A 6,963-nucleotide genomic window follows, 5' to 3' on the forward strand; every position below is an offset into this window, starting at 1 on the left:
AGATATTTTGAATCAAAATACAGAAAGTTTTGTTTTGAAAACAACCCAGCTGTTAGCTCTTTGAAAAAAATTTAGTTGGAGAGCCTCTGATTCTCACTTGCTGGACCATACAAGGTCAGTCTTTTGACTACTCTGTACTTTAGATTCCCTATTTATAACTAAACAAATTTGCAACACATACCAAAGAAATCCTGTATGATTTACAGTTGTTCAAGCAAACAAGAAAACTCTGCTTCAGTTTCTATGAGCTATCTAAAGGATAAAGACAAAAGGCCTATCTCAAATCCATCAGGTTTTGAACGGCATCTTTTCAACATAATACAATAAAGACATATATAAAAAACAAAGACAAAATACACCTTCCCATTCTAAAACATTTCCTTTAGTACATATGTACTTTAAATAATCTTGTATTAAGTTTCTACTGCAACTTTCAATGTTCAGAGTAAATCCATCCTGGCACAGTGTTTGTTCTAAGTCAACAGCAGCAGCAGTAGGAGCATAATATAGTAGTTTCACTGTTACTTCCAGAGTCTATAAAGTCCCAATGCTATTGCCAGGCAAGTGAACACTGAGGCTGCAAGGTAACGAATTGTCTCAAGCTTGTTAGACTCCATTAGGGTTTTTAAATAAGCAATTTCAGTGTCAATTTTGTTACCGGTCTCTGAAATATAACTCTGGTTTTGGTTTCATTTTTGGTAAATTCTGTGGTTGCTTCCATAAGTTTCTTTTCTTGATTTGTAAACATATCTGTTACTCTGCTCCTTCCTAGGTTGATATCCAGTTTATTATCTGCTCTGATTCGACTGGTTTTATTTATCAGTTGTTGCTTAACTTGTTCTAATTCAATTTTCATTTTCTGGTTCTCTGCTCGCAGATTTGCAAATTCACCTTTCTCTAGGACGACCATGTCTTTCCTGATGGAGTCCAAATGAGCCATTAACTGTTGTACTGTTATTTCCTGTTGAACTTGAGTGACCATCTCCTTATAGATGGTATGGGGCTGACATTTGATAAAGTGGTTAAAGCTGATACAATTGTTTCTGCTTGTGCTTTGTCAAATCCATGAGTTTCCAAGTCCTGAACCAATGCGCGGGTATCAAAAGTTAATTACCTTTGTCCTAAAGGAGTTATGTCCACTCGCCTCATATATTATCCTTCTTTGGTTGTGGCGGTGAAGAAATCTCTCCGCAGGGCCGGGGAAATAGGGCCGCGGGGAGTTGAAACCCGGAGGCCCCCGCTGCCTTCATGAACGCAGGAGCCGCCAAACCCAGTGGCTCCACATGTCCTCGGCTTTGCAGCTGGTAAGGGAGGGCAAAAGCTCAAACTCTGCATTCTTTTTGATACATTTGACAAAACTCTATTGCTAGTGAATTCCACCTCACTAGTGAATTCCACCTTGCAAGTTTAAGAATAGATTTATTTTAAAAAAAAAAAAGAATAGATTTATTTTAAAGGCATCATAACACCATATAATTACACACTGAATTTTAAAATTAATAATGCTGGATACACAAATAGTATTTTTCATCCAGTTCTCTCAAGAAGAGAACAACACTTTGTCATTAAACTTTGACAGGAGGAGAGATGACCCCATTTGAAAATCGCTGTGGACGGACCTGAAAATAATACTTTCCTCTGGTATCTTACAGCAGCAAATTTCCAAAATCATTTGTATGCCTTTTAGTTGTGATGCTAGGTTTTGTTTGCTTGGTATTCTTTTCCAACATCCATTTTGAACGTGAGCATAAGTATGTTTGTTAACTTTGAAAGATTTCTCCCAAAGAGAAAGAAAAATGGCTAGTTTGGATTCAGGGCAAAGATGAGGGCAAAAAAGAGGTATGTGTCTCCTTTCCCCATTCCACCATACTTTCCTAAGACAGCTCCACTTTCACCCCACACATACACCACAAATACTTATTTGTAATTGTATTTCTGTTAATAACTTATACTATCAAGACTCTTTTTAAAACTCCATTTAGTTATGTACAAAACTTATATCAAAACACTATGAAGATCTTAACAACAGAAACTAAAGAGCATATTTAATTTTTCAGAACTAAGTTAAATGCTATTTGAGTATGATAACCAATCCTCCCCAACACAGGATGCAATTCTCTTTAAAAAAAAAATCTGTTTATCAATATATTTTATGAAATGGCTTGGGAGTGTTCTTTATTTTATCTTTTACAATATGAGCTGCGGTTGAAGTTGCTTTTCAAAATAGTGCTTTGATAACTCTCTTAACACCATGGCATGAAAGGGTAGAGCCTCATCAATACTTGCTCAGGCTTCAAAGACATGGTAACAAGATGTTCTAAGAAACTAGTGATCTACTTTACTTGAGCAAAGTAATATTAACAGAAATTAGTCTTCAGTTATTGGGAACTTTGGACTTCAAAACCCTCTAGAAATAAAAACTTTTCACCTGTCCTTAAAACCAAGAGGTCAAGTATTCATTGGCCAATAAAGACGTCCCCTCATCAGCTAGAAAACACTCATTGAAATCCAATTAACTCTTTCACACAGACAACCTTCATTTTCTATTTTATCAGAAAGTTAAATTTACCATTCTATACTCCAATAAAAGTTAAGTTGTTTTGATCTGATAATTGTAAGATGTACTGTATGTATCTTAATTTGTAAGTTTTTAATGCTAAAGCTCAAAGCTGTTCAGATTTAACAGGAGTGCTGGAAATGAGGTACAAAATGCTGGAATTCAAATTAACCAATAAATATATTTTAATATATATCAGCAGGACTCTAGAGGATTCCATTAATGTTGAAAAATAGAAAGGATTTAGGTTAATTTGGTAAGAAGGCAGGTCAGAACGTTTACAACAGTGGTATAGAATTGTATAGAGATGCAAAATTTTTCAAGAGAGCAGAATTTTTTCAAAAACGCTGACTCTAGCTGTCACAGTCCTGCCTTGGCTAAATCCAGTGGAGAGATAGGAGGACTTTCTAATTTGCTTTCCCTCTATTTTAATAATAGCTGTGCATAAGTAATTTATGAAAGGCCAACCAGGCAGTGGGCAACAGAAAATTAAACTCATTTTATCTGAAAGCAGGTGGATTTCTATATATCATTAGCATGCATAGAATTCTCACAATGTTATTTCTCATACTGATGGAATGTAACCAAATAATATATGAGTTTTTTGCTTATGCACGAGTGAAATTTTTAGATAAAAGTGCCAGCCCCAATGGCAATTTTCTGCAAAACGAAAACTAATTCTGCGAAGCTTCTTATTACTGGAAAGACTCATTTGGCTTGCATTAGAGACTGACATAAGTGACTTTAGGATTTTACTAACAGATTAGATGAGATGTGCCACATACTGTAATATCATTAGAGAATGTAACAGCACTGGAACGCTTTGGGGCACTTATTAAGGGTACCGGCACAAGTAAATTGTTTTCCTTTATGACACAAGCTTTTGAATTTTTTCTCTGATTAGAATGCTTTATTTTTATGGATTTTTTTTCTGACACTTAAAACAACTTTTATTTTACACTCCCCAAAATTGCACACAAATTATGTTTTGCATGATTCAGCTCAGTGTTACTAAATGCATTATCTATGCCTTATTTCATGAATATCACCTAGGCAGAGGGTAGATATGTATTAAGAAAACAGCTTACACAATACTAAAATCAGAACTCCTCTAACAGAATATTATCCTAACTTACAGCAAAGACTAATCTTCATGGCTCTGAGGAATTTTTGCTATTAGTACCTTTCACTAACTCAATGCTTGTGTGGGTTCTATTCTTAGCCTCTAACAAGATCTTAAAATGGGATCATTAAAAATGGTTATAATATGACTACATCTATTGTTCTGTTTAACTTCCATCCTAAAATTCATTCAAGTATATGAAATATTATCACCTTTTTATTCTGATGCATCTTCCCTTATCAAAAATTATGTATCAAGCAAAATATTTCTTGCTAAGGTAGGCAGAAATGTAGGGTGAAGACGGAAATGCTTGTCACTTTATAAAAGAAGCTTTGGGAAAAGCTGGGGGTATCAGGAGAATGACTTTGTGCTCAATATTTTTTCCTTTCTGAGTTATCTTTTCCTGATATAAGTTTTTACCTCTTCCTGAATATGGAGAGGGTTTTTTTCCCCTTCTTTCTAAAAGTTCTTTTACATTTCATCATCAGAGAAGGAAATTGAGAAAAATGTACTGCACACCAAGTTACCTAGAGAAGAGCAGCCATAGGAATGAGGTGGGAGTATGCGTTCAGTGTCCCGGTCTATAGAGTGGTGAGGTTAAGTGTTGTGGAGTCACACCAATGGGAGGTTGACCCCCACCTCTGCTACTTTACTACCCGTCTGACTTTAGGCAAATGCCTTCCCTTCTCTGAGTTTTTATTTCCTCACCTATTTGATGGGATCACGATAGCACTGACCTCAAAGTTTCTCTCTGAAGATCACATGCAACTGGATCACCCTCCTATTCATATTCTATCTCTACAGTGGAAGGGAGGCTCCTGCAAAGAGGATGACCCAATGGGTTGAGAATCCTATCAGACCAATTCTGGTAGATGTTCCAGATTTTTACAAGAACTCAAGATTGTATTAGTTAAAAAATAGAATGTGAAAATAATTAATGAGACAGTCCTCCATGAATGATCCTGACTCTTCAATCTAGGAATGACTGAAGTCAGTCACTGTTACGCTCAAAAGTCACCTCTTCTGAGAACTGGGTTGAGTTGAGTTAGTCACAGCCGTCTGTGTGTCCCTAATGCTATTTTAATTAGCGCACTTATCACCCTGCATGGCTATTATTTCCTTAAATATGTTCCTCTGAGCTCTTTGAGGGCAGGGACTGTCTTTTCAACTTCTTAACTTTCTCTGCCAGTGCATTACTCGATATATAGATGTCATTAAAATGAGTGTCTATGAAGAAACAGACTCACAGACATAGAGAACAGACTTGTGGTTGCCAAAGGGGGCAGGGGGAGGGAAGGACTGGGAATTTGGGATTAGCAGATATAAGCTATTATATATAGGATGGATAAACAACAAGGTCCTACTGTATAGCACAGGGAACTATATTCAATATACTGTAATAAACCATAATGGAAAAGAATATGAAAAAGAATATATATATGTACAACTGAATCACTTTGCTGTACAGCAGAAATTAATACAACATTGTAAATCAACTATACTTCAATAAAATAAATTTTTTAAAAAATGAGCCTTCAAGGACTTCCTTGGTGGTGCAGGGTTAAGAATCTGCCTGCCAGTGCAGGGGACATGGGTTCGATCCCTGGTCCGGGAAGATCCCACATGCGTCATGGCAACTGAGCCCGTGCGCCACAACTACTGAGCCTGCACTCTAGGGCCTGCGAGCCACAACTACTGAGCCTATGCACCTAGAGCCTGTGCTCTGCAACAAGAGAAGCCACCGCAATGAGAATCCCGTGCACCACAACGAAGAGAAGCCCCCACTTGCTGCAACTAGAGAAAGCCCACGCACAGCAACTGAGACCCAACACAACCATAAATAAATAAATTTATTTTTTAACAATGAGCCTTTTGAGCACTTGTAAAAATGTTTGAAACCTGAAAATAAATGTCATTACAAAAAACTTTAAAAGTAAATTAAGTGCTGAATTAAATTTCCACAAACTGTCACCATCATATCTTCTTCACTACCTGTGAAATTTAATATTCATAAAACATCAATACATTAAAAAAAGAGTAAGGTATATTTTCTTATCACCAAAATTTCTGAGGATGCACAATGATTACCAAGAAACTATAGTCAACCTTAAAATAAACAAGCTATACATAGTTAAAAATTTTTGGACATAAAAGTATTACAATCCTTTTAAATTATTTTTGCAGGAAAAAAATATATAGTTGAAGTGGGATGTCAGTACAATTCCATATGATATGATGTTGGGTAGGGTCTATAAAAGTGTTAGGCCCAGGACCTTGGAAGTCTTTAACAGCCTGATAACAGTGCAAGAGTAGGCCAGAATTTAAACAGGCTGGATGAAGCATGGTGAGACTAATCAAGAAAAGCTTCTTAGTAGAGGTTTCCCTGATATGCAGTATAAGGGTGGGGAAAGAGAGATGGTTTGGAGAAGGGACGCTATGCCTCACCAGAACTAATCTCATAAGTAAGCAAAGTAAAAGACTGGGAGTATTTTCTGAGGTGCTGGATGAGACCCTTTGACTCACCTGCACCCCCGGCACCCCCCAAGAAACCTTTTCCAATATGTCTTCTGAGACCTAAAATTCTACCAATAAAGAATAATTTTATTATCTAAAACTCATGTCAGCTAGTAAATGTAGATGTGCCTGACAGATCTAACCTTTTAAACAATATCATTAATTTAGAATGAATTGTGGGTTTTAAATCTTCCTTGGGATTAGATTTGTCAGGAAGAAAAAGGGAATGAGGGCACTAAATGACCAAGCAGGGATAAGACTGGAGAGGGATGGGAAGCCAGCTCTCAGGATTCTACTGTGGACTGCATTAGAAACAGCTTGCATTCCTGGGCAGAATCTGAGACAAACAGAAATTGTACTAAACCATCTGTTGGTGAAGTGTGAGCTGTATTTGATGCAAGAACCACGGAGGGCTGGTGAATTGTGGAGCAGCCTGGCCAAATAACAGGTATGGAGAATTACCTGAGCCAGAGAAAGGAGCAGGGAACGAAAATAGCAAACAGCAAACCACATTTTTATTGAGCCGCTGCAAAAGAGAAGACACAGATTAATCCTATAAAAATGCTAAAGACAGGACAGTCATCTTAACACATCTATAGCTCGTTGTTTTATATATTTAATTCTCAGAGTTTACCCATATGTCCCGACTAATAGGTGGGCTAAAGTGGTCTCTAGTAGAAACCTAGCAATGTTTAATGGCTACTCCAAAGTTGAATGCATGTGTAATTTTTAAGGTTAGCGACATCTGGGAAAACACCTATCAAGGCAC

The 6,963-nt window shown here is 36.9% G+C and overlaps 1 pseudogene; it reads right to left on the minus strand.

The window, feature by feature from the left end:
- Nucleotides 1–341: 341 nt before the first annotated feature.
- On the minus strand, nt 342–1,285 carry LOC132520499 (coiled-coil domain-containing protein 90B, mitochondrial-like; annotated as a pseudogene).
- Nucleotides 1,286–6,963: the final 5,678 nt, after the last annotated feature.

This window comes from Lagenorhynchus albirostris, chromosome 5 (assembly GCF_949774975.1).
Source record: "Lagenorhynchus albirostris chromosome 5, mLagAlb1.1, whole genome shotgun sequence".
In the NCBI taxonomy this organism is placed as follows: Eukaryota; Metazoa; Chordata; class Mammalia; order Artiodactyla; family Delphinidae; genus Lagenorhynchus; species Lagenorhynchus albirostris.